Source organism: Pollicipes pollicipes, unplaced genomic scaffold (genome assembly GCF_011947565.3).
Source record: "Pollicipes pollicipes isolate AB1234 unplaced genomic scaffold, Ppol_2.1 Scaffold_2555;HRSCAF=2994_pilon_pilon_pilon, whole genome shotgun sequence".
Taxonomy (NCBI): Eukaryota; Metazoa; Arthropoda; class Thecostraca; order Pollicipedomorpha; family Pollicipedidae; genus Pollicipes; species Pollicipes pollicipes.
In genome coordinates this window covers 34,979,253-34,994,215 of record NW_023596136.1, presented here as the reverse complement: position 1 = coordinate 34,994,215, position 14,963 = coordinate 34,979,253, and positions in this window count along the sequence as shown.

Here is a 14,963-nt window from a genome sequence, read left to right as displayed (position 1 = left end):
CGATCGCTAGGGTCGACGGAGGCACACGTGGTTGCCTTACGCTCGTGGGAAATACCCCTGAGGATATTGTAGAAGCACGTGGATCGCGTGTCTCTGGGAAGCAAAGCGCGCCTTATTGAAGCTGAATCGTGATGTCAGCTGCACACTAGACCAGCTAGGTGGTAGGTAACCACCCCCGTGCGCGTTTTCATGATCTAGCCACTGCTCATTATGCGCAAGAATTAAAGCAGACGCGTACTATACACCCACTCCTGCTCTTAGTGCTGCGAGTCCCCGACGTCCTATATCCCAAATATTCGGGGAAACTTGGCGTCTTGCCCTCGGAGCACTGACCTTGCGCTTTTCACTCGAGCACCATTCTGGCGATTTTCTCAAATACGGAGTCCTTCCCGATTTATCACGTCAGCTACCGCACAAACCCTCACAACGGGCTTCCATCTGTTGGCCGGTATACAGACTAAGCAATACAAATGACTGGCCCGTTTCGGCCGTCTATACATTCCGAGCCGCGTGGGATAGACCCCCCCCCCCCCGCCCCGGCGAACTCCCGGCTCGACGCACCGGCCGCCGCCGCCCAACAGGCCGTGACAAGCGGGCCGACACGGTGTCACCCGGCCGACACGGTGTCACGCGAGACGACCCAAAGGTCAGCTGCCCGACCCACAGCTGATCGGCGACCCGCTCCAATTACGAAGGCATCCCGAGCGACGTTTTGCGCCCGACTCCAGCCACGCCGAAAACTCAGCTCATATCCGTGATGTGGAAGGTTGAGAGAGGGCCTCGGTGAAGGCGGAGCGCTCTGCGCGCTCCGAGCGCCGTGAGCGCGTTCTCGTCCCAGAACTGCTTCCATCCGGCGGTAGCACGTCTCCGTCACGGAGGAGAGCGGCCTCAGCACGGCGTCATGCCTGTCCGGGCGTTCAGGTGCGACGCGCTCGACTCTGCAGCGTTCGGCGGATCGGCGGTGGGCCGGGCCGAGCCATGCTCCCACGCGCCGAGGGTGGAGGGAACCGCGTGGGCGTGCGGCGGGCGGGCCGGGTCGTGGGGAGGGCGGGCAGCGGGCGGGCCGGCCGGACCGGGTCACCGGGCGACTCCACCCGGCAGTACCAGGGCGCACCGGTTACGCCCCAGCTAGCGGCAGCCGTGGTGGGGCGGACCGCGGCAGCGAGCGGAGGGTCAGCCCGCGACGGACTCGTCTGTGGTGAAATTGGACCGTGTCAGGCACGTCCTCGTAAGCGGGTGAGCAGCAGCTTGGACATGTATATGTAGGCATGTAGAGAGGAGCAAGAAAGCGAAAGAGAGAGATCGACTCTCTCTCTCTCTCTCTCTTTCTTTCTCTCTCTCTCTCTCCTCTCGTCTCTCAATCTCTCTCTCTCTCTCTCTCTCTCCTCGTATTCTCATTCTATCTCCCTCCTCTATCTCTCTCTCTCTTCTCTCTCTCTCTTCTCTCTCTCTCTCTCTCTCTCTCTCTCTTCTCTCTCTCTCTCTCTCTCTCTCTCTATCTCTCTCTCTCTCTCTCTCTTCTCTCTCTACTCTCTCTCTCTCTCTCTCTCTCTCTTCTCTTCTCTCTCTCTCTCTCTCTCTCTTCTCTCTTCTCTCTCTCTCTCTCTTCCCTCTCTCTCTCTTCTCTCTCTCCTCTCTCTCTCTCTCTCCTCTCTTCTCTCTCTCTCTCTCTCTCTCTCTCTCTCTCTTCTCTCTCTCTCTCTCTCTCTCTCTCTCTCTCTCTATCTCTCTCTCACTCACTCTCTCTCTCTCTCTCTCTCTCTCTCTCTCTCTCTCTCTCTCTCTCTCTCTCTCTCTCTCTCTCTCTCTCTCTCTCTCTCTCTCTCTCTCTCTCTCTCTCTCTCTCTCTCTCTCTCTCTCTCTCTCTCTCTCTCTCTCTCTCTCTCTCTCTCTCTCTCTCTTTCTCTCCTTGCTCTTTTTATTTATAAACTAATTAGATACGGATTTCGGTGGTCGCCTGAGGTAACTGACGTAATGATAAAGGGTGTTCAGCTGTCCCCAGCACCCACCCTTATTTGAAAAGAAAATGTACCAAATGCGGTAGGGGCCTATTTGTTGGTATGTTTGGGAATCGTTTCGTTCTTTTTCGCTGCGGTCAACCCCGACTCATTTTGGAAGACTATGCCTCTGACGGGCCAGCTTCTCTCCGTCCCTGACCTGATTTAGAAATCCTGTTCTGTCGGAATGTGTCAAATTGGCGAGTTTGCGGGCCTGCCTGAACGGTTGGTGCAACACTAGTTGCAACGTTGAGCACATGCTTTTTCCTCCTCTCGTCCAGTCGGTAGGTAGAGTAGGTAATACACTTAACAAAGAGATCGCAGCTGAAATGTTTGTTCATTACACTGTCATAGTCGCCACGGTACACGCAAAGCATGCCGAAATCGTCACCGTTGGCTCGTAAACTGATAGCCTTCCGTCCGGTTTTATCGTAACCAATCTCTCTATGGCAGGCTAGGCACGCATGCTGGTCAAACGGGCTGTCAAAGACGTGGATAACACCACTGCACCCATTTGCCTTGCGCGTTTTTCTCTCCACGAAACGTCGCCCAGGACAGACTAAAAAGCCCTGAGAACACTTCCCAGTGTTCTTTATGCCGATCCCCAGCAGATACAGCTGTGAAATGTGAAGTGGACACTCGGTGTTGTAGAATAAACAGAGCGGCGCGGCTTGCCGACAGGACAAATGGCGGCTTGATATGGCCGGCATCCGACTGGCCTTGGTCACTGAAGTTCAGCAAACCAGCAAACACCCGACACAAAACATTCCTGCGCCTGGCTTTGTGTTAGTTTAGGCGGGTGCCCCGCCTTTGACAATGTACGTAATATGGGTATGGCGTTGGTCATGGGCGTGAGAAAATCTTAGAATGAGGGGAAGGGCATGCAAAATTGCATGCTGATTCTTCCCGTGCACGGTCATAGGGTAGCTGTAAACGCTTTTACAGCGTGGGGTCATGCCCACATGCCCCACAACCTTCAATTTTTGCGTCATTGGCATTGGTGATCAAGGAAGCAATAAGTACGTTGCGGTACCCACCTGGGCATGGGATTGCTCTTCACGCATATCCGGATTGTACGTATGTAAATTTCGTTATTGCCTAATTGCTGGGGTTTACCGAGAGATCCTGACCCGTGATGTAATCCGTGATACCAACCTCTTGAAAACGCCTCGGCTGAAAAACTAACACCAGCATATCTTCAGGACATCTACCGCGGTGGACTAACCCAACAGCGTCTAACGAGCTCGGCCAGCGGACGTTTCATAATTGGAATGAGCCTTTTTGTTGCTACCGTGCAATTACCGTCGCGGTGATCCGAGCACCTCCTACGGATTGCATGCGAGGAAGCAGGACGAAACACGCCTGCAGCCGACCGGACGATATCGAGGCACATCCCGCTGTACGAAATTGGCCGAGGCTGCACAAGGTCGCGCTGCAGAGCTTCGTAACTCACTAGGCAAGTCAGTGCATGAGCAGGGACCCGCCGCCACCGCAGCCGGTCTGCTGACCCGGACAGCCGTCCCACACCCTACGAGGGGCCTCCGGGCGACCAATCAGCGGCTGCGCTCGGCTTATCTCGCATACAGCCTCACGCGTGACTATGCTGATTTTGCCGCTAATTTCATCGCAGAAAATGAGATTTAGGTCGGGCACGGTTGTAAATTTGCATGTGCTCCGCCGTGGGAAATTCATTTTTTAGTGGTCGTAACACGGGCCATGCAGAACGGTTCCACGACATGATGCCGGGAAAGCGACAGTGATAGCGTTAGAGAGAGTGAGGCGGGGCTGGTACTGAGTGAGGTAGATGGACATGGACCACTTAAACTCGGAAGAGCATTGTTTTGTGTGTGGGGTATCTTACCCGTACCGTAGCACCACAAATACATGCTAGGATATCCAAATCAGAAAATTGTGATGAAGAAGAAGTGGAGGAAGTGGTTAGCTCACGTCATGATTATGCTTTCTGACATATGTCGAAAGGCAAAGACTTCCTTTTTTGACACGTTGCCAGTGATTACTCCAAGTATCAAGTAATTTTCCACTGAAAGAAGACCGCCCCTGCAAATCTGATGCAGCCGAGTTAGACATTTTCTTATGCAGAATGTATGTTCGGCATACCTGACGCGCCAAATTTGTCAAGCGACATAACTACTTTTCACCTGGAAAGAGCTTGGCAGACCTGACACATAAATTTTCAACCCGTAACCTGCACATTTCAGCTAACGGCTGCTCGTTTCAGCAGCTACTTTCTGACAAATCATGCAGCACTGTCCACCTGTCAACCCTGATACATACCGCTGGAGGAGAGGCAACCACGTCGTCATGCCCCCCGCCCCCCCCCCCTCTCTGTCCCTCTCAAACGCATCACGCCGTCGCCACGCACGACACGCGATGGCGACGGCCGTGTCATTGCGGTCGCCGTGCAAGTCAGCCTGCTGATGACACCGGCAGCCACAGGGCGGGGCGGGAGCTGCCGGACCGCTGGCGCCGGGAGGACGCCGGCAGCCACAGGGAGGGGCGAGAGCTGATGGACCGCTGGCGCGGGGAGGACGCCGGCAGCCACAGGAGGGGCGAGAGCTGATGGACCGCTGGCGCCGGGAGGACGCCGGCAGCCACAGGGCGGGGCGAGAGCTGATGGACCGCTGCGCGCGGGACCGAGCACAAGGCGGGGCGGAGTGGGACCGCTGGCGCGGACCGCTGGCGCGGGACCGCTGGCGCGGGACCGCTGGCGCCGGACCGCTGGCGCCGGACCGCTGGCGCGGACCGCTGGCGCCGGACCGCTGGCGCCGGATCGCTGGTGCGGGACCGCTGGCGCCGGACCGCTGGGGCGGGACCACTGATGGCGCGAAGGAGTGCGCGGAACGCGTCTTCTTCAGTAATGTCGGTGTCAGGCATTCCCACTGTGACGTGGCATGAAAAGAGCGGGCTCGAAACACGTTCCACGTCCAAACCCTCAGCAGGCGAGCCAAAGGTCGGAGGGATCCACTGAGGCCGTTCAGGGAGCGGATGCCGCCGGGTCGTGGGGCGCGACGGGGGACAACCGTGGAGACAAGGGACAAAGGCGCCGGCTATTGTCGAGTGGTCAGCCGCTGAGCGCGCGGCCTTTTTGGTGCTGTTGTTCGGCGCCGAGGGTAAAGAAGGGTCAAATGGTGGTCGGCTCGGCATTACAGAGGAAACTGCGTGAATTGAACGCTGGCCGCCGTTGAGAACAGGGAAAGGGATCGTAGTTTTTGCCTGTTGCTGTGGTATCGCTAATTGCAGGCTGGAAACATGGACGTTCTGATGCCGTTTGTGTCAATTAATTGCGTCGTTGAGACAATGGGAATAATGTCCAGTTAGAGCGTTTTTTAAGCGCTAATGTCCATGCACCATGTTTATGTGTGAAGGGCAGGTGTTTTACAGATAGCCTCCAACGGCCGCCTAACTGTGACTGTACAACAATGAGCCAAGCGTCCAGTAAGAGGCAAGACTCATTTCAATGACAGCTGTCCTGGTATTATGTTGTGTTTGTTGAGGAAATGCATTGTGTTGCCGTCTCATTATGACCAGATCACTTCCGCCTCAGTGTTTATGGATGAAAGATGAGATTCGGTTTGCTCTCCATCAGTCCATTCTGTTGAGTCATATATCCTAACGGTGAGACAGGACGGACTCTGACCGGTCGATCTTGTTCTTTGATGCTAGAGGAGATCGAAACTCTGTGTATTTATGCGATGTTTTGCCGGAATATGAAGATTTTTGAAGTCAGTCCTTAATTCCCCACGCATCTTCATATAAGTTTAGGCACTTCCAACACTCGCTTTGACAAACAGGCACCATTTATAGTGTCATATGAGACGACCACAACGTGCGACGTAAGACAAACGACCTACGTATGACGCTGAAGAATACGCGATTTGAATTTATTCGCCACAAGCCCGCATGAGATTGCGAACAAAACCACCTTTAGCGTTGCTCAGGACGTTGTTCACATTTGTGTTTTCGATGATCTGGGCATCATAAGGCTGTCGTTCACAGGTAGGACATAATGAATGATGGTGTTCTGGAATAGCCTTAAGCCCTAGGAAAGGGAGGATCGAGAACTTTCGAAAGTCATGAAAAAAGATGCCAGGAAAGTTAGGTTCACGCACTCCAATTAGGATATGAGTGAGATTTTCCGGCTTCGACCTTGATATTGTTTCAAAATTGACGCCGAAAAATGACGAATATCGCTTTATGATATTCGTCAGTTTCTCATTTCTAAAACTTGATTCATTCCGGAAGATGTTGGAGTGTTTACAGCTGACCGGCGCTTTCTCCAACAAAAGTCTCCCCGAGTTGCTGTTTAAAGCTGATGCTGATGTATGACCAAGACCCAACAAAGCACAACACCACCACACGGTCGAATGCCTTCCATCATCAGCTTCTGGTGTCCGGGAATGCTTAACATAACACAACGAGGTACCTCCTGGACCACAAAACATCACGCACGGGTCATTTTGCGACATGCTCCAATGCTCTGATGCTGCTCACGAGAGGTCTTCTCGTTCAAGCACCAACTGAGCCCTGACTGACCTGCTTGTCTCGGCTCGCGTACAATCTCTGGCCGTTGAGGTGGATCATGCCGCAGTGGCGGTGGTCTGGCGCCGTTCTCGGCTGCCGGGTCACGGCGGCAGCCGGCGCTCGGGGCCCGCCGTCCGCCGACGCAGCAGGCAACGCCGGCGCGTGCGCACCGCTCTGGTCCCGGCCGGTCACTGGCGGCCGGCCGGCCGCGCCGCGCCGCCCGGGCCGGCGGCTCACGGGTCACCGGTCTGGTCAGGTGAGCACTCGCGGGCCACCGATCTGGTCGGGTGAGTACTCACCGGTCACCGGTCTGGTCAGGTGAGCACTGACCGATCACTATTGTGGGCAGGTAAGCACGCACGGGTCACCGGTCTGGTCATATAAGGACACACGGGTCACCAGTCTGATATGGTGAACACTCACGGGTCATCAATCTGGTCAGGCCAGCACTCATCGGTCACCGGTCTGGTCAGATGAGCACTCACAGGTCATTGCTCTGGTCAGGTGAGCACTCACAGGTCACTGGTCTGGTTAGGTGAGCACTCACGGGTCATCGATCTGGTCAGATGAGCACTCGTCGGTCACCGGTCTGGTAAGATGAGCACTCACGTGTCATCGGTCTGGTCAGGTGAGCACTCATGTGTCATCGGTCTGGTCAGGTGAGCACTCATGTGTCATCGGTCTGGTCAGGTGAGCACTCACGTGTCATCGGTCTGGTCAGGTGAGCACTCATGTGTCATCGGTCTGATCAGGTGAGCACTCACGGGTCATCGGTCTGGTCAGGTGAGCACTCACGGGTCATCGGTCTGGTCAGGTGAGCACGCATGCGTCACAGGTCCGGTTAAGTGAGGACTAGCGGGCCACTGCCTTGGGCAGGCGGGCCACCATGGGTCACCTTGGCTCACCTGGGGTCACCTGGGGGACCCTGCACCACCGGGTGAGCGGTGTGCCTGCATTTGCGCGGGTGATAAAAACAGGTCAAACCAGCATCGCATGGATTCCTGCGATGCAGACCAGATAAGATCCATCCGGTCACGATAATAAATCGGACAAACCAAAAACCGGTCCGGATGCCCCTGGTGATCTGATGACCTTTCGCGGCCACTCGCAGACAAAGCCTGCACACGTCATAGTAAAATGTGCTGCAATGATGTTGTGAAATCCTGGTGTGTTTTACATTACAGTAAATTAAATGATGGTTTTATGAATTTTGCTTTAACAACTACTTTGAATAAGAGCTAGAAAACGAAGTTCATATCTTGCTTGTGAACAAGGTTGCTCGTTTCTTCCTCTTTCACGGAAGTTATGTGATTTTCTCTGTCCCTGTGCATGTAAAACATCCAAGTAGGTGTCGTCATGTAAAACATCCAAGTACATGTCACCATGGTATGCACCACCTATTTGCATGCCATTTTCTCTGCAGTGAAATTGTCACCGATCCAAAATATGATAAATTAATGTGGAACTTTTCGAAAAATCTTGAAAAATATCCGCTTCAGATGTGAACCCCCTGAGCAAAAATAATGATCACGAACCTCACGATGCTTGTTCACACTTATCTTAAGGGATTCGTTTGCGTCTCAGGGCGCGCGTCATGCTCATTGGCTTTGAAATCTATCATGACGGCTCCCACGCCGAAACAGCTGGACACCAGATCGAGGCTCGGAGACGACGGCTCGCAATTAAAACGGCAGGCTGCCAATGGGCCATAAAAGCGGCGGGCTACCATTGGGCTATAATGTGATGACTACTCAGTACGTGAATGTTCTGTGTGGTTTGACTATTCTGCGTGATGTAGATTGGACGGAATCATTTGTCACTGAGCGGCCAACACGATTTACTAAATTTCTCTATGTTTGCGACAATTTTATGCGGTGTTTTATGGTGTGTGGGGGAGTAAATTCGGCCTCAAGTATATGTTTGTACATCCCTGGTGTCTGTTAATTGCTCGCGTTGAGTAACTGTAAGAAAAACTATGTCCCATTCAGCACCCATCAAATAACTCAGTAATGGAGGTTGCCAGGTCTGTGTTACTAATGGGGGACCACTGAGCTGCCTCTCGTTCGAAAGCTAACAAATGGCATTGATGCATGCTCACAACGTTCACTGGCTGCCGATGGCAAGCACGCATGGTGACTCCATCTTCGCACAGGAAAGTATCCCACCCGACCACATCACGCTCGAATCTTGCTTAACCGTTGAGGATCTTACATGCACGGTAACATTGGTGGAGAACTTTGAGAGAAGTTGGTTTAGCAAAAGCTGAAAAATATCCCTTTCAACTAAAACAAATGTCAAGTGTTATCGCTGCCATGCATGACACGTCGCGTCTTACATCCATGCGTGGGGCTACTCGAGCGTGCGCTCCCGCGCCTCGATGCGTTCAACCTGCAGGCGTGAGCCTCCTTCGCGTGTGACGTATCGTAGACCCTCGTATAACGCAACGCGAATCCTCGTGCGTCACCGGCCGCCGGTAGCCCCGGCCGGAAGTCTGCGACGAGCGCGAGCAAGTGCCCGGGTCCGGCAAAACAGCAATTACAACCGGGTAACATGCAGATTAGCGGGGGTAGCGGCTCTTGACCGGCAGCCCCGGTGGTCGGCCGGGCGCACCTGCCCGTACGGAGCGAGGGGCGGCGGGCCGCGCGCGCACCGGTCGGCCTAATTAAACACGGGCGTCGGAGGGCGCCCCATTTGTCTCGGCCCGCTTCCGGCTCTGCCGGACCCGCTCACTCGCCGCCAGGGAGCGTCTTCACTGGACCGGGACCAGCTGGATGCTGTTTTGACTAGTCGCACAGCTCTGCCTGTGTGCAGTGCCGGAAGCGGCGGAAAGACGTGTGGTTTGGAACACACGAAGCACGTATGGCCTGTGTCACCAGTCATCTTTAAACTGTCGCGATAAACTTGCTCCTTTCAAAACCGACGGTGTCCTCCGATCCCGAAGGTAGTGTCTAACCCTCAAGCTCGTCTCGGCCTTCCAAGGAAGGGAGCGTCCGGCCGGCCCGCGGTCGGGACGGGAGGGTGCCCGGCACGTGTCACGGCCAGCCACGCCGGCGCATCGGGCGCCTGTACCGCCGCCGACCTCCCGCGTCGTCCGCCGGCCGCCGAGGCAAAAACGCGCTCCGGCAGCACGTAGCCGAGCACTTACCAACGCAGGGAACATCGGCCCGCGATAAATTACCGCGGCTCGCGGGCCCCGCGAGCGCGGTGGGCCACGCGGGCCCCGCGGGCGAGGTTCGGGTTTGGGCCTGCGAACGCGACCGGCAATCACCCCCGTCTGCCCAATAGTAATCACTACCCGGGCGCGGCTCCCCAGTCAAGGCGGCGGCACTTCATTGGCCACCGGACGCGGCGAGCGCCCGGGGCGGCCCGGCGCCGAGTGAGCTTCTGCCCGGAGCCGGCGACCTGCCGCACAGCTCCTTAAAGGCCCTAATTGGCTGTTTGTTAGGCTGGTAGGAGCGCGTGACGCCCCATGGGGGCTTTATGGCTGGTCAGGCCACAAACACGCCGCTTTCCCGCTCCAGCTTCTGTCAATCTCAGGCACCAGTGACGAGACTGATGGTCGGACGGCCGCTCAAACGGCCTGGCGGTGCGCCACTTTCCGGACCGTTCCGCCGTGTTTGTCGTGCGCCTAATGTGCTGGAGCGGGGACACCAAGCGTGCGGCGTTCAGACTGGACTAGACAAATTACTTGAGCTCGGGTTCACAGCAGATGGATTTCGCACCTAATTGATGACCACATTCATGCATAATTCAGGAGACTTTCAATACATAGCGGCGTCTTTGTTCATAAATATTACCCTAGTGCTGAATTGCGGGAAATGTGAGTAAACTCTGAATTATGCAAAATAGTTTAAGCTGAGGTTTAAGGGAATACCAGTTACGAGCCAAGCTGAACGGCATCAGCCAGATTGGCGCACCAGTGTTTTGTCGGTATTTTATTCGTGATCTTGCAAAGAGCCACACATTGGGCCAACATTGGGAAGCCCAGAGAAACTTGGGTTGGCTTTTTTTTCTTTGCATTGTCTTTCCCATGGCGCAGAATTTCCCCCCCAAAAAAGAAGTGGGCGATTGCTGCCCAATCCCATGACGTTGTGTTTTCGCAGCCATGCGAATTTTCAGTACTGGTGACAAACCGCCTGACCCTATATATGAAGGGCATTGTGTTTCCTCTATACCAGCATGAACTGGCACGGACTTTGTTATGGATTAAAGGCCTTTGAAGCACAGCCCATGGACGATGCGCCTAACCAATATGAGCAAAACGCAGGGATTCCAGATAGGACAACCTTCCGCCAAACAAGGAACAAATACCAAAAAGTTAATGTGGTTACAGACAAAAGCGAGAAAAGGTACGTGGGATGAAATCTATCACGTACGTCATTGCAGATCATTACTTTTAAAACGTTTACTCCTACGTTTATGTATACCTCTAATTAGCTTATACTTATGTCTCCCCATATTTTACATATAAGCTGACTAGCACCGTTAGCTATGTAATGAAATAAGAAAGGCAATTATTTGTGGGAACTAATTTAACTAGTATCGTGTATTATGCCGGCGCTTGCGACAATGCGCTTTATTTTAGATTGACTTTCCATAAGCACATGATTGGTGCACTCGGAACGGGACAAATGTGGGAGAATAATCCATATCAGCTGAGAGGAGGATGAGAAACATATGACATCATCACATTTCGGTAAGAATGTTTCAGGACCGACATCGTGTTTCCGTAAAAAAGGCAGACGTAGGTCCATCACGGTGTGGGGGCTTGGACTGTCAAAGGTCTGATCGACACCAAACTTGCGAACAACCCTCTCAGCTCCAAATATGATGAAAACAGGGTACAGGAAAGCGTACTGTATGCGAGGGCAGACGATCTATTCACGGGTTGATTTGCACATGTTGCGGCTTCCACATTTGTTATGGGTTACGTCATCTCCTGAACTAAGTGGAACAGGTATATCTAGTTTCACAGGCACTGGATATACCTGGATCGGATAAAACCTCCGCCTGGCTGGAGGAGGCTGAACGATCGAATGTCGGTTTAAGAAGGGCGCGTGTTTATGTGTGCCACATCGGTTATGCCAATCTAAATTGGATCGAAACATGTTGGGCATGCATCACAAGCATCCCGGCACTCCCGCTAAGTTTATGAAGAGCTGAACCAGACAGACGTGACTATGCTTTTACATCTCTATATCTCCATAACCATATCTCTATACCCATATCTCTATATATCTAAACTCGCACTCCCATGCTTTCCTCAACCACACTAGCGAAATCACAAAGCCCACGGCATGCGGACTGTCAGTGAAACAGCCGCGCCTTCGCTCACAGCCCGCCGTGCTGCTGGCTGAGCCCGCGGCGCCGTGCGCACGGCCGTCTGCGGCCAGCTGGAGCGGCGCGGGCCAGCAGCGGGCGGCGCCGGCGGCCGGCGAGCCCCCGTGGGAGAGGTCGGCCGCGTTCCCAGCCGACGCCGCGCTCCCAGCCGCGCCGGCCGCGGCGGTCGCCTCCCAGGCGCGCTCGGCTAATGGATACGTATGGCCGACGGACGCTGCCAAAAGTTCATGCAAATCACAACGGCCGACCGAGCGTTAATGCGATAAATCCCGAAATAGGCTGTGAACTCCGGTGCCGGCCAGATTGGCTTCAATCGATGATTAAGCGCAGGCTGCCGCTTCCTGGAATTATGACGGAGTGGCAGATGGTATCTTAGCTGATCGCTCCAGACAAGCGCTTGTTGGCGGCAGGCGACGAGGCGGAGTGCATGGGCCCAAATATGTGTGGTGGTGGACTATTTCAGAGTGGCATCTGACCTGCATCCGGGCTGCTCTGCAGATGTGCGCCGTCTCAAGCATGCGCTCGCTTCCTCAGAAGCACCGGCTAATTGGCTAGGGGCCAAAACTGAGTTGAGATATATTCTTCATGAACGGGCTCGTCCACACGGCGCCTGGACCAGCTGTCATTATGACACATAGACCTTCAGGGCATTCTGCGGTGTGGGAAACACCTCGAGGTCGCCCCTATTACGAACGCATCATCCACACAGGGCAGTGGAAGAAGCTGTCGGAAGAGGGTTTGATGCCGTATGAACAAAATTTTCAGACAGCTGTCGCTGCGTCACCATTTTCGTCGTGCTCGAAATTAGATATACTTACTCTGTTAAACTGATAAAGCATAAAACCCAGGTAACCAGAAAGCTCAAATTTATTTACCACTTCCCTCTCGGGTGTATCCGGAGCATGGAACCACCAAGATGGCTCGACACCGCTGCTCGGCAAGACGGCTTGACCCCGACGCCAGTCATGCGGCAGAAAAATGCATGCGACATAACAGATTGCACCCATGATTGCAGAATGGAAAGTAAAGGCAAACACTTGGGCCGTGGCGAATTCTACAACAAAAAGCTTGCCATCTGCCGTCACCGTCGGGAGATACCCTGGGGCGACGCAATCTAGGGAATGCCTAGCCACGTCAGGCACGTTCACTTCACGTGAAAACGAAACTGCTGGCTGCTGATCACCGCAATCAATAAGGTGCGGCAGGCCTTGTCTCCAGTGAACGCTTGATTGCACATGAGTGGTGTGGCCACGCTGTTTCGACAGCGATCGAGAATGTTTGATAATTATGTCACTCTCCGACAGCCGACATTTGATCGCCGCGTAGCCAGGCGAGACACGTCCAAAACACTGATGTCGGATCTTCTATCAGGATATAGAGCATGTTGTTGCACGCGCCGTGCATGACTGTCGATACACAGAGTTTGCAATGAACCCCACCGCCCAGGGGCACAACCAAGACGGCTATGGGGCCTTAGACCCCCACTCCACCGTCAGGATCGAGTGGATCTGAGTGGATAAGGAAAACATATAAAAAACATCTAGTTTTAAAACGACTGTTTTGCCATCTCATTAACTACCTACGTGGGGAGTGAGATGCAACAATCAATAGTAGTGCCGCGGTGACCAGGTCAGTAGACAGCCCGGCGGATATGTACGGTATGCAGCCGAGGCAACTGTTGTGGACGTCAGTGTAAACCAACATTGATAGCCCATTGGTAAGCCAAGTACCGCACCTAGTAGCGTCAGAGGTGTCTGTACTCTGCTTGAGTGCGTGAATGGGGCTAGGGCTCGGTCCTAAGCAAACCCCAACCCTCCCCTCTCTGTCCAAAATCCCGGTAGTGGCCCCCACCGTCGCGAATCCTGCAGCGGCCTCCCGCCATCGCCGCGTGGGACAAAACCTCGGTGGTGGTGGTGGTTAAGCTGACCTGGTAGCAGGGGTCAGGCGGTAGTCGAACCGCGGCACGGCCACCAAAAAGCCCCGCCCCACCACCGACCGTTCTGCGGGCGGTCTGCGGCCGGGCAAGGCCGTCATTGTTCGTGGTTTGTCTTCAAACCGGCCGGAAAAACCTCCATCGGCTACAGTGGCGTGCTCCGCGTTTTCTGGCATTGCTCGTTGCTCAAGTCAGAATGTGAGGTCACCGCCGCAGCTCATGTCAGGATGTAAGGTCACCGCCGCAGCTCATGTCAGGATGCGAGGTCACCGCCGCAGCTCATGTCAGGATCTAAGGTCACCGCCGCAGCTCATGTCAGGATGTGAGGTCACCGCTGCAGCTCATTTCAGGATGTGAGGTCACCGCCCAGCTCATGTCAGGATGCGAGGTCACCGCCGCAGCTCATGTCAGGATGTAAGGTCACCGCCGCAGCTCATGTCAGGATGTGAGGTCACCGCTGCAGCTCATTCAGGATGTGAGGTCACCGCCACAGCTCATGTCAGGATGCGAGGTCACCGCGCCCAGCTCATGTCAGGATGTAAGGTCACCGCCGCAGCTCATGTCAGGATGTGTAAGGTCACCACGCAGCTCACGTCAGGATGCGAGGTCACCGCCGCAGGTTGGTCTTCACCCCGCCGCATGACACGTGTCATCCCCTGACATCGAGCTCGGCCGTCCTGACTGACCATACGATGGCGCGGTGAGTGCGCTGAACGGGCCCTTTCACCCAGGGGCCCCTGGGACGTCATCGGGGTAGTCAAAGTTTAGGTGTTATGACAACTTGTGTCAGAGCTGTTGAGGTCGGCCCGTGTTACGTTTCTCCTGCGGTTGAGCTCCCCCGGCATTTGCTCTGAGCACCTCGCATCAGGAATTCTGGTGTTAATATGCGAAATGTTGGCAGATGACTTCCGCTCTTCATAACTGATTACTGAAACATGTGTGGTAACGTTACATATACCTAGCCGGGCTATTAAAGGCTTTACATTGATGAAATCAGAAACAAGCCAAGCACAAATATTGCGCTGTCAGATTAGACTCCAAAGCATAGAAATGCTAATGCGGTCCACTAAATGAATTCAAGTTATCCTCGTTCTCTTCATTGGGCACATAGCACTCACGTTTTTACCATTCCAAGGCAAGGAAACCTCGAC